Below are 21854 nucleotides of genomic sequence, written 5' to 3'. Positions count from 1 at the left end.
GCTTCTAAAATTACCTCTGACCGCTCTGTGCGAAGTTACCACAGGATGAACACAGGATAACTTAGGTGCTGTAATGACTTATCATGACTAGAATTGTGGATCCTGTTTGGACAGGGTGCATACCTCTCCCAACCAGAAATCCAATTTCTAACACCCCTTAAAAACAACAGTTAAAAGCTCAACCTTAGGTGAAATCTCCCATGCTGCATGAACTAATTTTCAGCGAGTGAGGAATTGCGAAAGTGAAACTGAGCAAGTCCTTGGAACCAGACAAACTTAGTAGTGTAGCATACAAAAGGTCACAATCTTCGTGTGAATTGTTCTCATCCTTATTTCGTTTATGTTTCTTCTACTAGTGAGATTCAGGACAGCTGATGAGGATCATTGATTACTCCAATTGTACAAACACAAAGATGACATTCATAGCTTTACTACTTACCTCCATATCTCTTTTCTAGAAGGGGCCTCAAAACATTCTGTCAACAGCTTTTGTGAACTGGGAAAATGCCTTGCTCATAAATATTACCAACATACCACAGCAGGATTCAGACCTAGAATATCAACTGCACACTGTATATTTCAGTAAGTTATATTATGCACAGAACCGTTGAATCGGGCTAAATATGTATATGAATATGCTTTGGAAATTTTAAATCAGCCTTTGATGTAGTGGATCAGAACATATTGTGGTTCATGTTAGCTACCAAAGGAACACTTGCTTAGTCCAACAGTGACCATATTTTTACTTATGTTGAATTGAGTATAGTAAATCTAACCCCACCAAAGTCCAATGCTTATCCTACTATTGTGTAGGTTGGAGTGAATATAGTAAATCTAACTTCCTCAGTGTTTTAATCTATTTTCCTTTAAAGGGAATTCTGTTGTTCTTTGCCTTTAACTCCTATTAAAATTCAGCTTAGTACAGATATTTAGTTGCTGCAGGTGAAATTAGAGAAGTCCGTGTAAAACTATTCATGGTTTTTAGGCGGTAACTGAAGCAGCAGAACAGCGATGTTAGGAAAATTATTTTCTTGAACATTTATTATATCTACATGTCTGTTGGGGTAAACGTTTCCCTGCCTGTATGTATGCTCTTTTTCCATGTCTGTATTCACTTATGTGAATCTCTATGTGTGAATTTAGTATATGTATTAGGAAAATAATCTCCACACTCATTTATTATGTATATATGTATACTTGTGTCCTATTGCAATTGTAACGCATGCCCCTTAACATGCACAGTCTCAGATATTGCAGTCAGGTCATTAAAAATGTCACAGAATATGTCATGTGGGATGTGGTATGTGATTTAATAGACAGTGCATGGCTAGAGCACGAGTTATTGTTAATTTAGGACATGAGTTACAGTTTCATGAGATAACTACAACTGGTGGATTTCAGTGTATTTGTTAGTTTAAACTGTACGTGTTAACTGTCATTTTCATGCAACATTATTCAATTTTTAGGTCGAGCAGTCGAGTCTTATTGTAATTTCTTATGTTGGGTTAAAGCCATCCCCCAGCTTTTGATTTGTGTGTGTCAGTGTCCTTCAGAAATCCTTGCTTGCCAGTGGTGAGTCCTGCCTCTTTGTCCCTCCTTTCTCTCTTCCGTTCCTCCCATGTAGCAGGGACTTAGTACTGTCTCATCACACTATAGTTCTACATCTGTTCTTTGATGGACAACTTTTTTTCTTGGTTTCTTGCTCTGTGTCTGTTTGCCTGTGTGTAGTTTCAGCACCATAGGTGAATACATTTAAATATTGTTTTCTGGGGCGTGGCCAAGATGGCGGGCTGACAAGACGCTCTTGCCGAGAGCTCCTGAGACCCCGGAGCCCCTGAGCCGTTCTGCGCCGCTGATCTCCCCCGGATTCAGTGGAGGGAAAGCCCGGCACGGCTGTGAGCTTGGTGGAAGCAGCACAGAGCCTCTGGTAGCTCTGCAAGTACAGCGCGACGCCTTGACACACCAGCCCCTGGAGCAAGCGGGGACCGAGGCTCGGGCGCGCACGCACAAGACGGAGGCCGCGATCGACCCACGGGGCCACAGTGCCGTGGAGCTTCTCAACGCCCCAACGAGGACCAGGGGAGGTGGGGTATACCCTCCCAGCCCGCAGGCGTACTTTTAGAGGCAGAGGTGCCGGACGCGGCGAAGACGCGACTCCCGAGGCGGCAGGGGGTGGAGCCGGCGTAGACCCGCTACGCAACACCGAGGATTGAGAGGGCCGGGAGGCCTGACTTTCTGGAACGGCCGACGGGCCCCTTCCCGAGGCCCCGGCTGCGAGGTGGGCCAGGTGACGCCCCGGAGGACGAAAGGAGTGCCCGGCAGGTCCCACATGCAGTGGGGGGACCCGAGTATCTGGCCTGAGAGGCGACCGCACTGACCCTGGGAGGCGGAGCCAACAGGCGGACCGGCCTGCCGCCGAGCCCTCGACCCCCCGGCCTATCCCCCGGCGACGCCGGGCTTGAACGGAGGAGCCGCATTCGCGAAGGGTCGGTCGGACCCGAAGCACGTCCCGGGATCCATCGGGCGTTTGCTCGGCTGGCTGCGGAGGCGCGATCCGGCCGAGGGGGGCCCAGCCTGTCCCGCCTCTCCCTGTGGGGCAGCGGTGCCCACTTTGGGCCCTTGCGGAGGAGCTTTCTCCCGGGCATCAGCCCAGAACCGACGTGTTGGTCCGATCCTGAGGGCGGGCGAGCACTTCACGTTTGTCGCTGCTGACCGCTGGTCGGTGACCCCCGCCGGTTGCCCCACGGCTGTGTGCCGACTGCTGCGCAGCTGCCTGGGCCTTCACCTTGGGGTCCTGGGGCCCAGCTGATCCGACCTGCAGAGAAGACGCGTTGAGGGGAAGACGCAGTTCCGCCACCGTGCCGGCGGCCCTGCCTCCCCCGCCGACGCGCCCCCGCCTTCGAGATGTCGGGCAACAGAGGGGGCAAGAAAGGTGAGCGCACCTTGCCCGAAATGCTGGGCAGAAACGCTCCGAGACATGACAGGACCCAGCCAGCCCCGAGCCCTCCAACTAGCTCTCGGGGAGCAGAGAGTGGTGAGCCTCCGGTTACTAGATCTTTTCTGGAGTCACTGTTTGGCACCCTCAGGGAGGACTTTCAGACGCTGAAGCAGAAGGTGGCTGGGGAGGTCCGGGAGGTGAGGGGAGAAGTCGACTTGCTTGGAGAGCGTGTCTCCACCATGGAAGACGCCAACCAATCCCGGGACGAAGAGATTGCGCACCTACAGCAGGAGGTATTGCGGCTCCGGGACCAACAGCTTGACCTCCAGGCCCACGCCGAGGATCTCGAGAATAGGTCCAGGCGCAACAACATCAGAGTCCGAGGCGTTCCGTCTAAAGAAGAAGGGGAAGACACAGCTGCCTACCTGAGGGACCTGTTCCGCGACATTTTGGGCGAACCCGGGGACTTTCCGATGAGAATCGACAGGGTGCATAGAGTGGGACTTCCGCGCCGAGCTTCAGCGCCGCCCCCGGACATCTTGGCCTTCCTGCCGGATTTTCCTCTGAAGGAACGAATCCTGCGCGAGGCGCGACAAAAGCACCCGGTGAGCTTCCGAGGTCATCCAATTGCCTTGTTTCAGGACTTATCCACGATCACACTGCAGAAGCGCAAGTCCTTCAAGATTGCCACAGACTTTCTACAGGAGCACGACACACAGTACTCGTGGGGCCACCCCTTCAGGCTTATTTTCCGTTGGAACGGAACGCTACATCAGCTGCGGTCCCTCCAGGACACATGCGGAGTGTTAGGTATCACCGCGGCAGATGACGACGTTCCAACGCCTCGCCGTCGTGCCTCCAGGGAGGGATGGCAGACGGTGCGACGGCGACGGCCCACACTCCCGCCTCCGCGACCGGATTCTCCCACGATAAGAGCTGAAATGGACAGCGCCATACGGGAGGTGTCCAGAGACACATCGTCTGGTGACGTGGCCTTGACGGCCTGAGCAACCTCCGGGGGGAGATCGTATTGGCATCATCAACACTGCAGGTTCGAGGGTTCTGGGGGGGAGTGGGGGCTCCGGGAGGGCAGAGGTGGTGGCTGGACGTCCATTCGAATACTTCTCCACGGACTTGTCCGTTAGGGACCAGACTGGGACAATGGGGTTTGTTGAATGGTTGAGGTTGGGGTTGCGGGGGGAACCGAGGGACGAGGGTAGGGCGCTGGGAAGGGGGTGGGGATACGGGGAGTTGGGGAGTTCGTGGGCTGTTTGGGGAGTTGGGGAGGGAAGGGCACGGGGTTTCTGCTGTGCTGCATTTGCTTACTGCCGCGCTTGCTTCGTTCTCATGTCAGTTTTTTGGGGCTGGTTGAGGACTGTTCAGGGAGGGATCCGGAACTCACATGAGGTTGTCGTTACTGTTCCTTGCTGCTGCTGTTGCCTTGTCCTTACTCCGCAGGTGCGGAGTACGGAGTGTTATGGTAGCTGTCTATTGCAAGTGTTCCGACCCGCATTGCCGACTTGTGCTGGGTTCCCTATTGCTACAAGTCCGTTTAGCGCCCCTCTTCCATTGATTGTCCATGGCTCTTAGGATTGTTACTCTTAATGTGAAGGGGTTAAATAACCCGGTCAAGCGCAGGGCGATACTGTCCCTCCTCGAGAGCACCCAGGCAGACATCTGCCTCTTACAAGAAACTCATCTACTAGCCCGAGACTGTCCTAGGATGCGGTCTCCGAAATTCCCGGTACAGCTTTTTTCCTCAGGGACTACCAAAACGGCAGGGGTTGCTATCTTAGTGTCTAGGACGTTTAGAGGGGAGGTATTGCACAAGGTCGCGGAGCAGAAGGGGAGACTCCTGGCATACAGGGTTAAGATAGGGGGATTTCTGTTCACGGTGGGTTCCATATACAGCACTAATGATCACCAGGATTTGTTTTTACAAACTACTCTAGCAGACATCGCAACTACCCCAGACAGACACATAGTCATTGGAGGCGACCTGAATATGGTCTTTAACTCGTCCTTAGATAGGTCCGCGCAGCGCCACCCACACACAGGGGAATTCTCACAGTTGAGTAATTCCCACTTGGGGGATCTGGACATGCTTGATCTCTGGAGACGCCTACACCCCACTACACGGGCTTATTCCTATTACTCCCACGCACACAGGACATACGCGAGACTAGACTATCTCCTGGTTACAGGACCGGTGGCCGACTTGGCGACTGCTTCCGATATAGGGGTCCTCACGTCTTCGGATCACGCCCCAGTGTCGGGATCCTTCCAACTGCCGCCGGTGTCTCCGTCGCGCGGGGTCTGGCGCCTCCGGGATACCCTGTTACATAGACAGGCAGTTCTGAAGCACGTACGCGCTGCGATCAAGGAGTTTCGAGAACATAATGAGAACGAGGATACCACCCGGGCGACGCAGTGGGCGGCCCTGAAGGCGGTGCTCCGGGGTGAGTTTATCTCCATCTACTCCGCGGAAAACAGGGACAGACGGCGGAAAAGGGACGAACTTACGTCTACGGTGCGGGAACTGGAACAGATGCATCAGAGGACGGGGGCCCCCAGAGTATGGAGACAGCTCAAGGCGGCCCGGAAGCTCCTTTCCGCGCTGGACATGGATAGGGCGGAATATGCAGCGCTGCGCCTGAAACATGCGTATTACACCGGCGGTGACCGTTGCGGCCGGTTACTTGCAAATAAACTACGGGTGCAACACCAGCGCCAACGGGTCAAGGAGTTGTCCATCCCTGGTGGTACATTGGCCACGGAGGACCACCAGATTGCGGACGGCTTCCGTTGCTATTACGCTGACTTGTATGCGGGTGAGCTCCCTTCGGCCGCGGCTGAGACCGCTTACCTCGCGTCGGTCGACCTTCCTGTTCTCACACTGGAACAAGCGGAACACCTAGACCGGGACATCCGCCCGGAGGAGGTGATTGCGGCTATCTCCCGACTCAAACATGGGAAGGCCCCGGGACCCGACGGTTACACTCCACTTTTTTACAAAACATTCTGTCCGGAACTGGCGCCGCTGTTGACACGGCTATTTAACTCCTTTGCTGAGCCTGGGGCTATCCCTCCGGATCTCCTGCGGGCGACGGTATCGGTTATCCCTAAACCGGGGAAGGACCGGAATGAATGTACCTCCTATCGGCCGATCTCGCTACTCAATGTGGACCTCAAGCTCTACACTGGAATTCTGGCGGCGCGCCTGGCACCACACTTGCCGGGATTGGTGGACCCGGATCAGGCCGGGTTTGTACCGGGCCGACAGACGGTGGACAACACCAAGAGGGTGGTCCACATTTTGGAGAAGGCCTCCCGTATCCCCGGAGAGCGCATGCTGCTCTCGGTTGACGCGGAGAAGGCGTTCAATCGGGTGCACTGGCCTTACCTCGAGAAGGTGCTTTGCAAACTGGGCATAGGTGAGAAGTTCCGCACCCTCATATTCAATTGTTATAAATCTCCTACTGCAATAGTGAGGGTGAATGGCTGCAACTCCGACCGATTCGTGATAGAAAGAGGAACCAGACAGGGGTGCCCACTATCCCCACTGCTCTTCGCTCTTTACATGGAGCCTTTTGCTCAGAGGATCCGACGAAACCCGGAGGTGACTGGCGTCCGGATGGGGGGATACATTCACACCGTCAGTTTGTATGCGGATGACGTGATCTTTATGCTTGACAACCCGAGGGTGGCGCTCCCCGCTTGCATTGCCGAAATGGACGCTTTCGCCGCGGTGGCGGCTTTTAAAATGAACATGAGAAAGTCAGCGGCCCTCGACTTCTCGCTCGCCTCTGCCACGAGGCTTGAACTACAAGGACGATTTCCCATGCGGTGGTCTGGGGATCTGATCCCGTACCTGGGGGTGCTGCTGGCGCCCTCCCTACCCGCCATGGTCGCTGCTAACTATGCAGCTCTGGGCAAGAAGTTGAGGGAGGAACTTCTCCGATAGAGCAAAGGTACGTTATCATTGCTGGGACGTATCGCCGTGGTGAAGATGACCCTCTTGCCGCAGGTATTGTACATGTTCCGGGCCCTGCCGCTTCAGCCGCCGAAAGGGTGGATACGGCAGGCTCAGTCTGATATTGCGCGCTTTGTATGGCAGGGTCGTAAGCCCAGACGCAGGAGAGCCCTGTCTACGCTGGCACCCGAGTCCGGTGGACTCGGCATCCCGGATCTCCACAAGTATTATCAGGCGGCACAGCTGCGATACTTGGTGGAATGGAGCAAATGGGAGTCTGACAGGCACTGGCTGTTCCAGGACCAGGCAGTGGCGGGCAGGACTCTACAAGAGATACCCTTCCTGCGCAAAAACCATCGCCCCCCCCAATCTCTATGCGTCCTTTGTCACACAGGTCCCGCTCCGCGTTTGGGATGCCGTGAATATTAAGCATGACCTTACCACCTTCCCGTCGCCGCTTACACCACTGGTGGGGAATCCCGACTTTGGACCTGGGACGGAACCTGGAGCGTTCTCGCTCTGGCAAGCAGCCAGATGTTGCGCATTGTTCCATATCTATGGCCCGGACGGCGCTGTATCGTTCGAAGACCTTCGCCGGGAATACCGTTTGCCCGAGACTGAGCGTATGCGTTACATGCAAGTGCGCCATTGGGCGCTTCAGCCGCAGGTGCGGGACCTGGCTGATCGGAAACTCACTCCATACGAGATGTGGCTAGCGACTGGTTTCTCGGACGCCAAGCTCATCTCAGACATATACCGACTCTTGCAACCCCCCCCTACCACATACATAACCCCGGGAGGGCCCGCTGGGAACGAGAGCTAGGGAGGGAACTGAGTCACAAAGAATGGGATGACATCTCCTACCGAGCGCGTCATTCAGCATACCACACTGGGCTCACAGAAACCTTTACTAAGATATCCACATACTGGTACTACACACCTCAGAGGCTACACGAAATGAACCATCATATCCCGGACACTTGCTGGCGCGAATGTGGACAGACAGGCACACTTACACACATTTTATGGGACTGTCCGTTGCTGGGTCCGTACTGGAAAGAGATCTTAGACGAGTTAGACCAGTGCTTTAACATCGAATTCCCTCGCCTCCCTGCCTATGTTCTACTGGGGTTGCCCAATGGCTTGATGTACCCTCTGCGATCCAGGAAGGGCAGACAGATAGCGATCGCTCTAGGCTCGGCGATTCAGAACATACTCATATATTGGCGTACCACCACACTCCCTTCCAGCGTAGGCTGGTTGCATAGGTTATGGCACGTTCAGGGAATGGAGAAGATGTCCCTCACAGTGGCGGGCGAGGTGGACAGGTTTGATGACCTGTGGCAGCCTTTTAATATTTTGCTGCAGTCGGAGTTCAAAGAGATTACCTGTCCACGATATCTTAGGCTGATGAGACTGACAACCCCGATTACATAGTCGACATGGAGGGAGGGTCACATGGAGGGTGCGGACCCTTTAAGGGAGGGTAGGAGGAGCGGGACATTTACACGTGCACAGGGGGAGGGGAGGTTCGGGTGGGAGGGCAAGGGAAGGGGGAGTTCAGGGGGGGTTGTTGGTTTTGGAATTGGTTGTCACGACACTCACGCCTCAACTGAGGCCTGCAAATGCTTAGATAGTATGGCATGAAACCCAGATGATGTTACAAGTGAAGAGCCTTTGCAGTACATTATCACGACGACTGTATTCCTTGTTTGTATTGTTTTTCCTTGTTTCTGAACATGCAATAAAATACTTTAAACCTAAATATTGTTTTCTTCCCTCCCACCTCCTCCTAATTAGACTGTCTTATTGCGGTACGTCTTTGTTGCTTGTATTTTTTTAGACCTTTCTGCTATTTTTGATGTCACTCTGTAATTTTTTATTTTTTTTGGTAGGATTGGGCTTGGTTAAACATTCACCCCCAGTCACAGATCTGGGTTTAATCCATCATTATTTTGCTCACCAAGCCACCCCAGTTCAGACATAGCCATATGCAAATCAGTCTTGACCCTGTGCCTCATGGGAACATTTCAGCCCGAACTGCCAAGCCATGTCTTCCCTGGACCAGAATCAAGCATCCTAGGACCGGTTTCTGGCTATCAGCCATCTTCAGCCAGGATAGCTTGACTCCAGTGGCTTAGTGAACATGGGACCCACGTCTGGGCATACCCTTCCCACATAGGGTGAACAGCAAAACACACAAGATGATGGACGGAATGTTGCACAATGGCAAAACATTCATCCCCAATCACAGATCTGGGTTTAAACCATCGGTATTTTGTTCACCAAGCCACCCCAGTTCAGACATGGCCGTATGCAAATCAGTCTTGCCCCTGTACCTCATGGGAGCAGTCCAGCCCAAACTGCCGGCTACAACACCAAACATGGAGCAGCCTGCTACAAGGGGCCTGGGACACCAAGAAACATCCTTCTTGCAAAGCAGTCGCTTTTTCTACAAATGCACTGCCCAAAAGCACGACCTCGTTTCTCCAACATGTGCATAATGCATATTTGTCTTGCTAATGCAACGCTCCTGTGAAAGCAGGCGCGGGGATTACCGTTACAGATAATACATTGAATGATTTTCTGCCTAGTGCCTGCAATTCTCCTCAGATGTCAGCGCGCAGAAAAGGAGCACGCAATTCCTTGTCCAAGCCCACAGCCCAGTGCTAACAAGACAGCCTGTAACTGATTGAAGAGCTGGCATCAGCTGAGGAAAACTGGAACAACAGCGAGCAGCTGATGACTCAAATAATGAAGCCGGGGTGCACGCGCCCAACATCTCATGGAAACAAATAGGTCTTGGTTCACTGCGCTTTTTTGCAAAGGGAATTTGAAGGCTCAATAGATTTTCCTTTCTACATGTTTGGGGCTGATAGATTTTCTTCCTCCTCAGGTGTGTCTGCAGCCTGATACACAGCTGCCTGTATTGGGTCTTTCGTGACCTTGCTGTCTTCTCTGTGTTTTTTCATTAGCCGATGAACTTACTGTGTATTTCCGGTTGACAGTTGCTGTGCTGCAACCTGTCTGGTAAAGTTTATATCATGAAACAAGTCTGTTAAATCAGCAGCTGCGGCTAAGAAAAGTTTGTAGAAGTCCGTCAATATCGGAGCAAATATTTAGGGGCAGATTTACAAGCCCCTTGTGCCTCTTTTACGCCGCAGTGCAAATCCTGCGCCACGGTGCGGGGTTTTTACAACGTGACGCATCTGGGATATACGTCACGTTGTAAAGCCCTGCGCCAGAAGGAGGCGTTCCGGCGCAGGGGGTGCGTTCCTGCGCAGAAACGCCTCCTGAAAGTGGGTGAGTGAAATCTTCAAGATTTCACTCAGTCACTTTTAGGCCAATGCTGCGTCAAAACCCTGCGCCTGCTTGAAGCAGGCATAAGGCTTGACGCAGCATTGGAAAAATAGGCCCCCCCAGAGCATTGCTGGAGCTGAGACGTGCTTGCGACTTGCATTGTAAATACGGCGCATCATGGGTGGCGGAGCTGCGGCGCACAATTACTGGCGCATCCCTGCTAATTTGCATGGATGCGCCAGTAATTGTAAATCTGCCCTTTATTCCTTAACTTAACTTAATCGTTTTAAATTTGAGAGTGCATTTGAAAAGGCACATTGCCTATGGAAAATGAAAACACAATTTTAAAAGGTATGCATTCTGTAGATTTACATCACATAGCTAGCTGGATAATGACAATAATTACTTTATATTCAGAAAGAAACCTATACACGTATCTGGAAAACTACACAGCTATTTTCACTTGAATGATACACTTTTAATTCACCAGTGGAGTGCCTTGACCATTTTGCTGCAATGTAGTTTCTTCTAAATTTGTGAATACGTATCAATTGACACCAAAAAAACAACCATACAGCTTTCACTACTTTAAACAAGCATTTGCAATGCAATAGGTCTCGCATTTATGCAAGGTTAAGCTTTTGGCATTGTAAATGACAATTACTTTTATATATGTTTTAAAAACCAAAACATAAATAAAAGGCATTGTCATTTACAATGCCAATAACTCAAACCCACGTAAATGTGAGACCTATTGCATTGCAAATGCTTGTTTTTAATGCCAAGTAAGATATTATTATCATATCTAACTATTGTGTCACTTTTTTCAGCATATTTCTAGTTTTCTTTTTCACAGAAAACAATACTGTATTGCCATATGTAAAAACAATCCCACTACATTCACGTCCATAGGGGTTGACCACATGGCCTGGTCTCTGTAGAGGGTTGAGTCTGGTGGGGGTTCAGCGAGGAGCCTGGCACCCAAACCCCCACAGGTGAGCACAGCTGACCATGTGATATTATTTAAAAAAATCATCATCTCTTAGAGTCTTCTTTTAAACGGTTTTCAAGCTACAAAGTTCAGCTTTGGAACCAAACACAAGGGTGCTCTGCACTCCAGCTAAAGAGATCAGAGCTCAAGCTAGGAATTCTTTGAAAACACATCATAAGGTCACCCATGTCATGGATTTATTGACCCAGGAGATTTACTTACTTTTAGTGTTGCTGGAGAGCCAATGCATTTCCTGCAGCCCCCCACAACATTAGAAAAATGTTCGCTGGTGCCCCTGCCTCCTCGGCCAAATATATATTTTTTTTAATGGGCAGGTGTATGCCACTTCCTCCTCAAGGCTTGGAATTTATTTATTTTTTATTTTATGTTAGGAGTTTTATATAGCGCTGACTTCACCCGAGGGTATCGGAGCGCTTTACAACAGTTAGATTTAAGAATTACATAGTAGAGGAGTCTTAAACATAGAGTTCGGGAGTCAACAAGTGCTATGGATTTATGAGGTACTAGAAGGGTCCTGAGGTAGCTTCATTGGATGCATTCGTGAGGCAGTGCAGGAGTTTTGCAGCAGCCTCGCCTTCTGGACCTACTTGTCAGGTGGCGGACTTTAGTGGATCAGTACAATGCAGAGTCAAAGATAAATTGGACCAGGGTTGGCGTGGAGGTTGCAGCTATCCATTTGGGAGGGAGCGGTTGAGGAGGAGGGCTGTTAGAAGTTTTTATAATTTTGTGAAGGACGGGCAGGTTCTGATATCTACTTTGATGGAGTTCCAGATTTTGGGCGCGTTTCCGGCGAATGACCTGGCCGCGGTTTCTGTTTGCGTGCTTTCATGGGGATTAGAAGGAGGGAGTTGAAGCTCCTGAGGTTCCTTGTTTGGCCAGCCGTTTTTAGTTTGGCAGCCAGATAGTCCAGTTTTCCTGTCTGTAGGGCTTTGTGCGTGAGGCAGGCAGTTTTGAAGCTGGCCCGCTGTTCCACAGGAAGCCATTTTAGTTCTCTTAGGGCTGGTGAGATGTGATCATATTTTCTGATTCCGGTGACCATTCTGGCTGCCGCGTTGAAGGTTGTTATGAGGGGAGCTAGGTGGGATTTAGCAGTGCCGGTTAGGGTTGCGTTACCATAGTCTAGTCTGGATAGCGCCAGAGCTTGTGTAGCTTATTTGAGGTCTTTGGTAGGGATGAATGGTTTAATTTTGTGGAGACGTTTCAGGTTAAGGAAGGCAGTCTTTGCGAAGTTTTTGATGTGGTGGGTCATTTCCAGTTTTGGGTCAGGGGTGATTCCCAGAGATTTTACTGAGTTAGCCATGGTGGGAGTGCTGCTTAGAGCATCTACATCCTTGAACCATTCTGCAATTGTTGGGTCTTTTCCTTGTTGGAGATTAGGAGGAACTCTGTTTTGTCTTGATTTAGTTTGAGGTGGTTTTGGGACAGCCTTTGTTGAATTTTTTCTATAGTGTTATTTAGTCTGGAAATGTCTTCTGGGGAGGTGGTTTCTAGATAGATCTGGGTGTAGCCAGCATATAGGTGGAAGGGGATCTTCGTGTTTTTGAGAATAGTGGGGATTGGTTGTTTGTATATGTTGAACAGTGTCAGAGAGAGCCCTGAACCTTGGGGTACAACCCTGCAGACTGGGCGAAAATCGGATGCAAAATCTTTGATTTTTATCCTTTGCGATCGGTTTTGTAGGAAGTCTGTGAAGCAACGGAGGGCCATCTCATCGGTGCCAACCCTTTCCTGTAGGGCCTTGATGAGGAGATGGCGATCAACCGTGTCGAAAGCAGACGACAGGCCTTGGAGAATGAGTAGGCAGCAGTGATTGGTATCCAGTGACTTATGGGTGTAATCTGTGATGTTGAGGATCCCCGTTTCAGTGCTGTAACTTTTTTTGAAACCTGATTTGTGAGGATCAAGAAGGCTGATGTTGACCATTTGCTAAGTCAGTTGAGAGAGTGCACATTTTTTGAGGATTTTGGATAGGAGGGGGAGATTAGAGACAGTCTGAAGTTGTTTAGGTCTGTGCAGTCAAGGCCTGGTTTCTTAACTATTGGTGTTACTTTGCCAACTTTAAGGCAGTCAGGTATGCTTCCAGTTCTCAAGGAGCTGTTGTTGAATCTGCACCAGAACGGGGCTATGGAGTGTTTGAGTTCTTTGTTCAGTTGGAAGGGTATAGGGTCGAGGGCGTGAGAAGCGGGATTGGTGGTGGAGATTAGGTTGATAATCTCGGCTTCTGAGATGGGATTGAAGGATTTCCATGCATTAGTGTGTAGCCGGCCACTGTTTTCCATTGCGACTGGGGGCGGGCCCACGCATGCGGAGTTGGTGTTGGTGTCGGTGTCTAGTGAGAGCTCAATCTTGGAGATTTTTTCTTCAAAGAAGTTGGCGACGTTTTCACAAAGTTCCTTAGAGGCCTGGTTAGAGGATATGGGGGCTTGGAGGTTTGCTGCTTGAAGATTTTGAACAGTTTGTTGGGCCTATTTTTAGCATTGTCCAGGACGGAGTAGAAAAAGTTGGATTTTACGCTATGAATGTGTTTTTTGAATTTTCTACTAGCTGCTTTGAATAGTTCAAGTAGGCATGTGGAGGGATTCTTTTTCCAGAGTCTTTCTGTGGCTCTAAGTTGTCTCCTTTCATTGTTGATATCCGTATTGAACCAGGATCTGAAAGGGATGTTTCTGGGTTTTTTTAGTTTCAGGGGGGCCATGTGATCTACAATGACATGGATGGGTTGTAATGGTATGTGAGTTCTGTTGTGGTTAGACCATCTGTGGGGATACTGAGTTGTCCATTGACTTTTTCCTTAAAGTCAGTCATGTTGACCTGGGTGGCGTTTTTCGTCCATTTGGGCTGTTCACAGATGGGTGGTTGTAGGGTAACTTGCTGGGTGAGGTGGAAGAGGATTAAGTAATGGTCAGACCAGTCCATGGGAAGGGTGTGGCATATCATCACTAAGTCTCGTTTGGCGATAATGGCATCAAGGATTGATCCTTTGTTATGGATTTCTTTTGTGCAGTGTTGCGAGAGGTTGTTGTTGAGAAGTAGCTCACTCAGGTTCTGTACTAGCAGATTGTTAACGTCATTTCAGTGAATGTTGAGGTCACCTAGAATTAGGTTATTCGTATCTTAAAGTGAGCAGTGGGCAATCAGGTTGGCCAGGTGTTCAGTGAAAGCAGCTGAGTTGCCTGGGGGTGGTAGATAACGTGACAGGTTAATGATTCTTTGTTGCTTGTAACAATGGTGACACTTAGGCATTCAAAGGTGTTGTAGTTGAAGGAGTCTGCTTCCGACATGGAGATATTGTCTCTGTGAATGATTGCTATGCCTCCTTTGGTCTTTTCTGTCTTTCCGAGTGATTAAGACGGCTGGGGGGACGAGAGTGCCCAGGAGAGGTAGGGAGGAGACCTTGACCCAGGTTTTAGTGATGAATGCTATGTCAAAGTCATGGGTGAGGATGGATTCTGCTAGTTTGGTGGCATGTTTGATGGCTTATCTGCAGTAAATAAGCAAGCAGTGGGAGTCATCTCTGGTATGGAAAACTTTTTAAAGGGGGCCCTAGGGATGATGGTGCGGGTGGTCGTCGGTCTATGTGATTTTGGCGAGTCTTGGACTCTTCCTAGCATGGTGTTTACCTGTATTTTGGATTGTAGGGTGATAGTCCTGTGCTTGTCGTGCGAGGAGGCGAGGACCACTGCCTCACTCTCTCGGACAAAGACTCACTAGTTCTTTTGGGCCTCTGAGAAGTCCTGGGGAGGGGGATTATAACCCATTTCTGAGGGGGGACTATGGGTGCTCTCTGTTGCGAGTTGGTTGTGTAGGAGTGGGTGCGTTGCTGTTGTTTGTGGGCAGCGAGGTTGGCTATTATTTCTCTTAAACCCCAGGTTATGGTTGTTATCTGGTTTTCCATCAGGCAGAGTCTCTGCTCCGTCTCAGATTTGTTGGGATTGGTCCTGGGCGGATGTGTTGGCCCTGAGGGGGGTGAGTCTTGGGGGGATAGCATAGTGGTGGCTGTGTTGCCCGAGTAGGGTCTTGGTGGAGGGAGTCTCAGAGAGTTTGGTCGCCTTGGTTTGGTTTTGTTGACTGCGATTGGTCCAGGCAGGCCTTGAATGCAGTTTGGCTGGTGTTTTTTTGGTGCGTTGGTGCTTTGATTCCTGTGTGTTTAGTGTGCTGGTTGTTCGGGTTGTTCTGAGTGGGCTGGGGCGAGTGGGTGGAAGGTGGCTGTTCGGGGAGGGAGCCAGCAGGTGACTGATGGGGATGAGATGTGTGCAGTATATGGGAGTTAGGCAGTATGGGGGACTTGTACTCTCTGAAGGGTGTTGGGGGGGAAGTTGCATGTCGGGGCTAAGTGGGGTTGCTAGGGAATGTCGGCCTGTTGTGTGTCTTGTGCTGAGGAGAACTGGCGGTGGGAGGAGGGGGGTCCTACTCTCCTTGGTGGAGGTGGAGAGGGTGTCACACGGAGGTGTGCGTTTGAGGTTGTTGGTGAGTACCGTTGAGGTAGTAGTCGGAGGGGTGTGGGAGCTGGCCGAGGTTAGTGGAGGGCCTGTGCTCTTCCAGAAGGTGGTGTGTGGGGTGTCACGTAGTGAGAGGAATTAGTGGTGTCGAGAGGATACCGGGGCGGTAGGTGGGTTCAGAGGGCAGGTATGGTTCTTCTGGTGAGGGCGTAGAGACGGTGGGGAGGGGGTGCGTGAGAGGGTGCATTCTAGAGAGCGGGGAAGAGGGCGTCAAAGAACTCTAGATTGTCATTGTTGGCTTGCATTAGGACCGTGCCATTGTAGTATATGGTCACCGTAGTGTTACTAGTACGCCTTGCGCGGTCTGGGAGTGAAATTGACAGTTTGCAGCTATGTGAGGTGTTGGTGGTTTTGGAGATGTTGAGTTGCGAACGTAAGATGGATTTCAAAGCTTCTTGTCAATCAGTGTGGAAAATAAGGTCCATTTTTATCTTTCCTTTGGCGGAGCAGTGATAGATGTCTACGAAAAGTGATTCTGGATGTTGCCTGTTCAATTTCTGTTTGAAGTTCTTCTTCGCTTTGGAAGAGAGGTCGGGGGGAAATTGATAGAGAAGGAGTTTAAGTCGTGAGGGATTACATGGTTCGAAGAGCAGGGGTCGATGTGGATTGCCATGGTGGGGGGCATTGTGTGAGAGGGGGTTGGGGGCAGGCTCCGTGCTTTGGAGGGTGGGAAGGATGCTCCCAGAGGAACTTCAGGGAGTAGTGGGCAAGTGGTGTAGAGATATGAGTTTCTCTTTAGTGGACGAATGAGCGCCGATCGCGTCAGAGGAGTGGTGGATTGGGTGCGGACGGAATGAGTTGTGGGGTCGCCACTATCAGGAGTTTCCGTCCTGGGCATTGCTCTGGGGGATTGGGTGCAGATCAGTGATGCAAGTGTGCCAGTTTCTTAGGTCTCTACCTGTTCGGGGGGAGGGGTTCTCATCTGTGTTGAGCTCTGTCCGTGGCAGAGGTATTGCTTCACCGTGGGCAAAAGTGACCGGGTGAGGAAAAATATAGACAGGGTCAAGCCCTGCACAGCGTGTCGATGGTGCTCAGGTCAGAGGCAATCATTGAGCCATGGTGAGGGAGTCAGAGACAGGGACTCTCTGCCCTCTTTCTTCCTGAGTTGGGAGGGGATCTCTTCCACGGTTTGGCACTGGAAGCGTGTTGTGTGTGACAGGGTCAGGGTCAGACTGAGCACTGGTGTAGAAGTCAAAGGATAAATCAGAGTTAAAGAGTTATTGTGTCCTGATTGATTCCTATTTTAACAATGCTCGTGCGCTGGAGGGAGCATCGTGTTGTGAGTACTATGGTCAGGGTCAGACTGAGCCCTGGTGGATAAGTCAGGGTTAGGGAGTGATTGTGTACTGGTAGATCATGTTTTGCCAATGCTCATGCATTGGAGGAAGGGTGCTGATTGGGATGGGGGGTGTGTGGTTGGTGAGTCTCAGTGTCCTAGGGGGCCATCTTGTGGTTGGCACTGGAGGGCTCTGCACCTCGGGCGGGAGGCAGAAAGTCGCACGGGGGCAAGGGGATGGTCGCACTGCCTCAGGGGCCCGTTTTTTGCTGCTGCCTATGGTGTGGATGGGCTGTGTTCTGTTTGAACAGCTAACTGTGGCGAGGAAGGGATCTGCTTTTCAGCAGTTGTCCTCTTTCTATCTCTGTCCTTCCTACTGCCGAAGTATGGGTATGGCGGCCATTACCGGGTCATGCACCGGTGAGTGGTGGACGGAGTTGCCAGCTCAGGACTTTGTAGGGGGGGAGGGGGCAAGCCTTGCTAGGGAGCTTCAGACTTTTGCCCTGGTGTTCTGAGTACCTTGCTCCTGGTACTCACTTGCTGGCATGTCGTTCCGGTTTCGCGTTGTTGGCCAGGGCGGCCATATTGGCTTCAGGCAACTGGGGGCAGTTTGGAATAGAGTTGCGACTCGGATGCATCGTCCCAATTATTTCACTGCTGCTCCTGTCTCGGGCGGAGGCACCATGGGATTCGCCGAGGGTGAGTGCCTGTGTGGATTTACATTTGTATTCTTCCCCCTAGTGAAGCATCAGTGGGGGTCGTGCACTAGTGATCCTTTTTAGGGGTCTGCGTTTCCACAATTCACCGGACTACATGGGTCTGTGCACTCTTGCAGGCTCAGTGGCATGCTTCTTGGATCTTTAGTTGAGTCCTCCTGTGCACCAGAGAACGTCACGGGCCCTAGGTCTGTTAGCAGGCAATGCTGGGAACCTCCGCAACCCCAGGAACTTTCAGTTTCATTCCTGGGCTTTATCATCGGACCAGCTGCTCCGCAGCTTTTTAGGTGGATAACAGCAGCGCTCACTCAGCTCCTTCATTAAATTAGTGGAGGGAACGTCTGGTGGTGTGTGGATGGGGGAAATGCCACGATTTCCAATGTGAATCGATGATCCAAGTGTCCGGGACCCCAGGGCTTTCGGTTTTGGTTTCCGTTGCCAGGCGTCAGTCATTTGTCCGGATTACTTATGTTTATATAGATGTCGGCAGCGCATAAACTGGCTGCAGACCTCTCCTTGCCTGATCCTGTAGGTGGGGCGGCATATGGAGGTGTGCAGGGGTGGCAAACTGGGATTTGCACCTAGTTTGGTGATCCTAGTGCCCGGGAGCTCTGTTATGGAGCTCCTTCCCAGCTGCAGATTCCAGGCTCCTCATCCCCCAGGGCCAACATTTATTAACAGGAGGGGGTCGCTCCACTCCCCAAGCCTTTACAGGTCCCAGGGCTCTATCCCCCAGGGCTGTACTCTTTTTTAAGGGTAACGGGTGCCCCATCCCTAGAGGCACCCCAGTGTCACCCAAGACACAATGTTGGGGCAGCTGGGAGAGACTCAGGGCCTCTGCTGCTCCCGTCGGCTTAACTGCATACATTCATCCTGCATGCAGGAAGAGGCGACATTGTTTCCCCCAGTGAGAGCAAGCACTTATCTCTGTACCAATTGGCCGGAGCAATCTCAGATTCCTACCAGCGAGAGCATGAACAGCTTGTAGGAGGGGATCCAATGCCAGCTCCCTTAAAAGTGTGCTAGGCCACAGTAGATGCGGACCCAGGGCCTGAAATCAGCTTGGGGAGGGGGAACCCAGCACACTTCCTTTCCCATAATTATATTTCATTTTATGGGCTTAACCCCGAGTCCTGGCCTACCACTGTGGCCATTTTAATTTTATAGAGAGTGCCTGGCATTTAGGGCCCGATGTAGGTAATTCTTATTTACCACGTCTTAAATACCGAATTTTACCGATTCGGTATTTAAGAAGTGGTAAATATGAAGGGGGGAGATGTAGGTATTTCAGAATCTGTAAATACCGAATCGTTAAGATTCGGTATTTACCGATTCTGTAAATACCGAATCTGTATTGCCCGTTGATTCCTATGGGCTTTGAAGCCCATAGGAATCAATGGGAAATACCGATTCTGTAATTACAGAATCAGTAAATTCCGATTTTAGCAAGGGTGCAGGGGGTGTCATTTTGACACCCTCTAGCTCCCCAAAGACGGGCATGTGAGCCATGTGGCACACAGACATGCCCTAAGGGCATGTCTGTCTGTCACATGGCTAGGTGTGCATGCACACATGTGCATGCACACCTGGATTCGGTATTTTACCACCCAATTGGATTGGGTGGTAAAATACCGAATCTGAAAGGCCTGCGGCACTCAAAGATGTGCTACCTACATGTGCTTTTACAGAATCGGTATTTTTACCGAGTCTGTATTTACCGATTCGGTAATTTTACCGAATCTGTAAATACAGATTCGGTAAAATACAGATTCTGTAAAGCATGCTCCTACATTAGAAAACCCTAATACCGGTCGGAAACGGCCGAAATCGGCCGTTTCCGACCGGTATTAGGGCTACTACATCTGGCCCTTAGTGTTTTTACTACAATCCAGTAACAGAACTGAACAATCGTGGCAAACAAAAACCTTTTTGTAAACTTTTTGGCCCCAGATCTTGGGGAGGGCACGATATCTCTATCCTGGCAACTGTATTCTTTTTTTGATACTTTTTCAGGACAGGGGACTATGTCCCAGAGTATTGTAATGGTCGCTGCAACATCATGCTCCGGTGAGGTAATCAGAATGAACCTGAATTTGTCATACACTACTGAATGGACTTACACTAAATCAAGAAAAGCATGCTTTCTGGACCAAGATCGAGCTTCCTGCCAAATTCGGTGTAATTCTGTTAATCGTTTTTTGCTGTACCGTGTTCCAAAAATCCCGATGGAAATTGCATGGGGAAATTGCACTTAGAGATGAAGGACTGGACTTTTAAGAACCAGCGGTGCCAGGGAACAACACCTGAAACCTTCGTAGGATACCTCTTCGGCGCACAAGTGACAGAGACACGGGACACTTCCTTCGGCGTCAAAGATCAGCGTTTATTACTGCAGGGATGCAAAAGTCATGGGAAGTACAACAGAGTGTAGGTTCCAAGAGTCTGCTTCAAATTGCAAATGTGGATCGCTCCTTTTATACACATTTTCAGCATTCAATAACGTAACGAACAAAAGGTTACAACTCAGTTCCCACAATAAACTTAAAAGGGCTTCATTCATGGTGTCGGAAACCCGGAACATAATCACAGTAACATTTGTCGGTTCCCAACTGTAAAAGCACATTATCCTGCTGCTATGCACATTCCACTCTAGTTGTAAAAGGACGAGAGTAAGAGACAGGAACAGGTGCAAGGAAGTCAGACAACAGAAGAAGAAGGAGTGTGGAGGTAATATCGGAAGCGCAATCCCAGGATCAAAGGATTCGAGCCGGGCGCATGCAAGGCTGAAACAATAGGCCAACGTGGGAAGATTACCCAGCTGCGGAGCCATCTGTCTCTGCCGTGTCATCCCCCAGTCTTGGGAATCACAGGGTCATGAGGCGGACATTTGCCTGTTCGCTGACTACGTGAGGGCAAGAAACAAAATGGATGCCGTATCTAAAATGGAACCCGAGGGTTCAAATGAAGAAACCTGTAAATAAGACGAACCCTTCTAAGTAGCGTAGCGAAAATGCGTACACCTATTAATCTCGTCATTTACGGTTCATAGATACCACCCTCGCTAGCATCGTAACGGTTCTCATTGGTCCTCAGACGCTCCTTTTGCCCTCATGTAGGCAAGCACTAGTCGGAATCATAATCAATTTCGATATTCATCAGATCATTCAAGTGTTGCTGGAACATCATCTTATTCATCAATTTCTCGCCGGTAACAGATGGCCTTCTTATACACGTTGTAGCACAAAGGCCACATAAGGCAGGACCACACTGCACACAAAGACAACACGTGAACAGAAACGTCACAACAACCCCTATAATCATCAGAATTTTCCAACCCCAAGTTGACATCAGACCCCAAAACCATCCTAGAAGCGTCCAATCTCCCTCGTCCACGTGTATGGACTCTGAGATTTTATGCAACTTTGAGATGGCTTGATAAACCGTTGGAGCGTTATCAGGTATGAAAATGCAGCAGCTCGAATGGATGACCTTACACACACCACCTCTGTCTGCCAGCACTACGTCTAGAACCATACGGTTCTGTAGCGTCATAAGCCTATCCGCTTGAAGCTCTGCTGTCAGATTACCAAGGGCGCTTGCAGTTATGTTAGCAGTTGCTTCCACTACACGAGTTAACTGTCTCAGATTCCTGCTATTGACCATAGGGCCCCAAAACGGTAGGAAACCCTTAAAGAAATCTCCTGCTTCTTGACCGGCAGTATCTTCTTTACTAATGACACCTCTCACAACTCTAGTTTTGTGATAATCTGAGGCAACAGTGAAAGTCGGAGGCAAAAGATTCGCGATATAGCAGGTACCCGAGAAGTCATGAGGTAACCACGTATATGCGCGATCATAACATACAAAATAGGTACCCTTGGCAGTCAGAAAGACAGGGGAAGAGAGCATTGGTAAAACGTAAGTATCAACACAAGCACAAGCACTCTTCCCAAGCTGAGCTCTCGGATTGCGACCAAGACCTTGCAGACAGAAATGACCGAGATGAGGTACGATCCAGATTGGAGATGAGCTTTTAAACTGCCTATCATTCACTGATGTACTATACTCGACCTCACTCAGATCCTTATAAGCTCGCACCTCTTCCTCTGGGATAAGTGTTGCGTCAAAAATATCTCTATT

This window comes from Lissotriton helveticus, chromosome 5_1, assembly GCF_964261635.1.
Source record: "Lissotriton helveticus chromosome 5_1, aLisHel1.1, whole genome shotgun sequence".
NCBI lineage: Eukaryota > Metazoa > Chordata > Amphibia > Caudata > Salamandridae > Lissotriton > Lissotriton helveticus.
Note: the sequence above shows the minus strand (reverse complement) of the source record.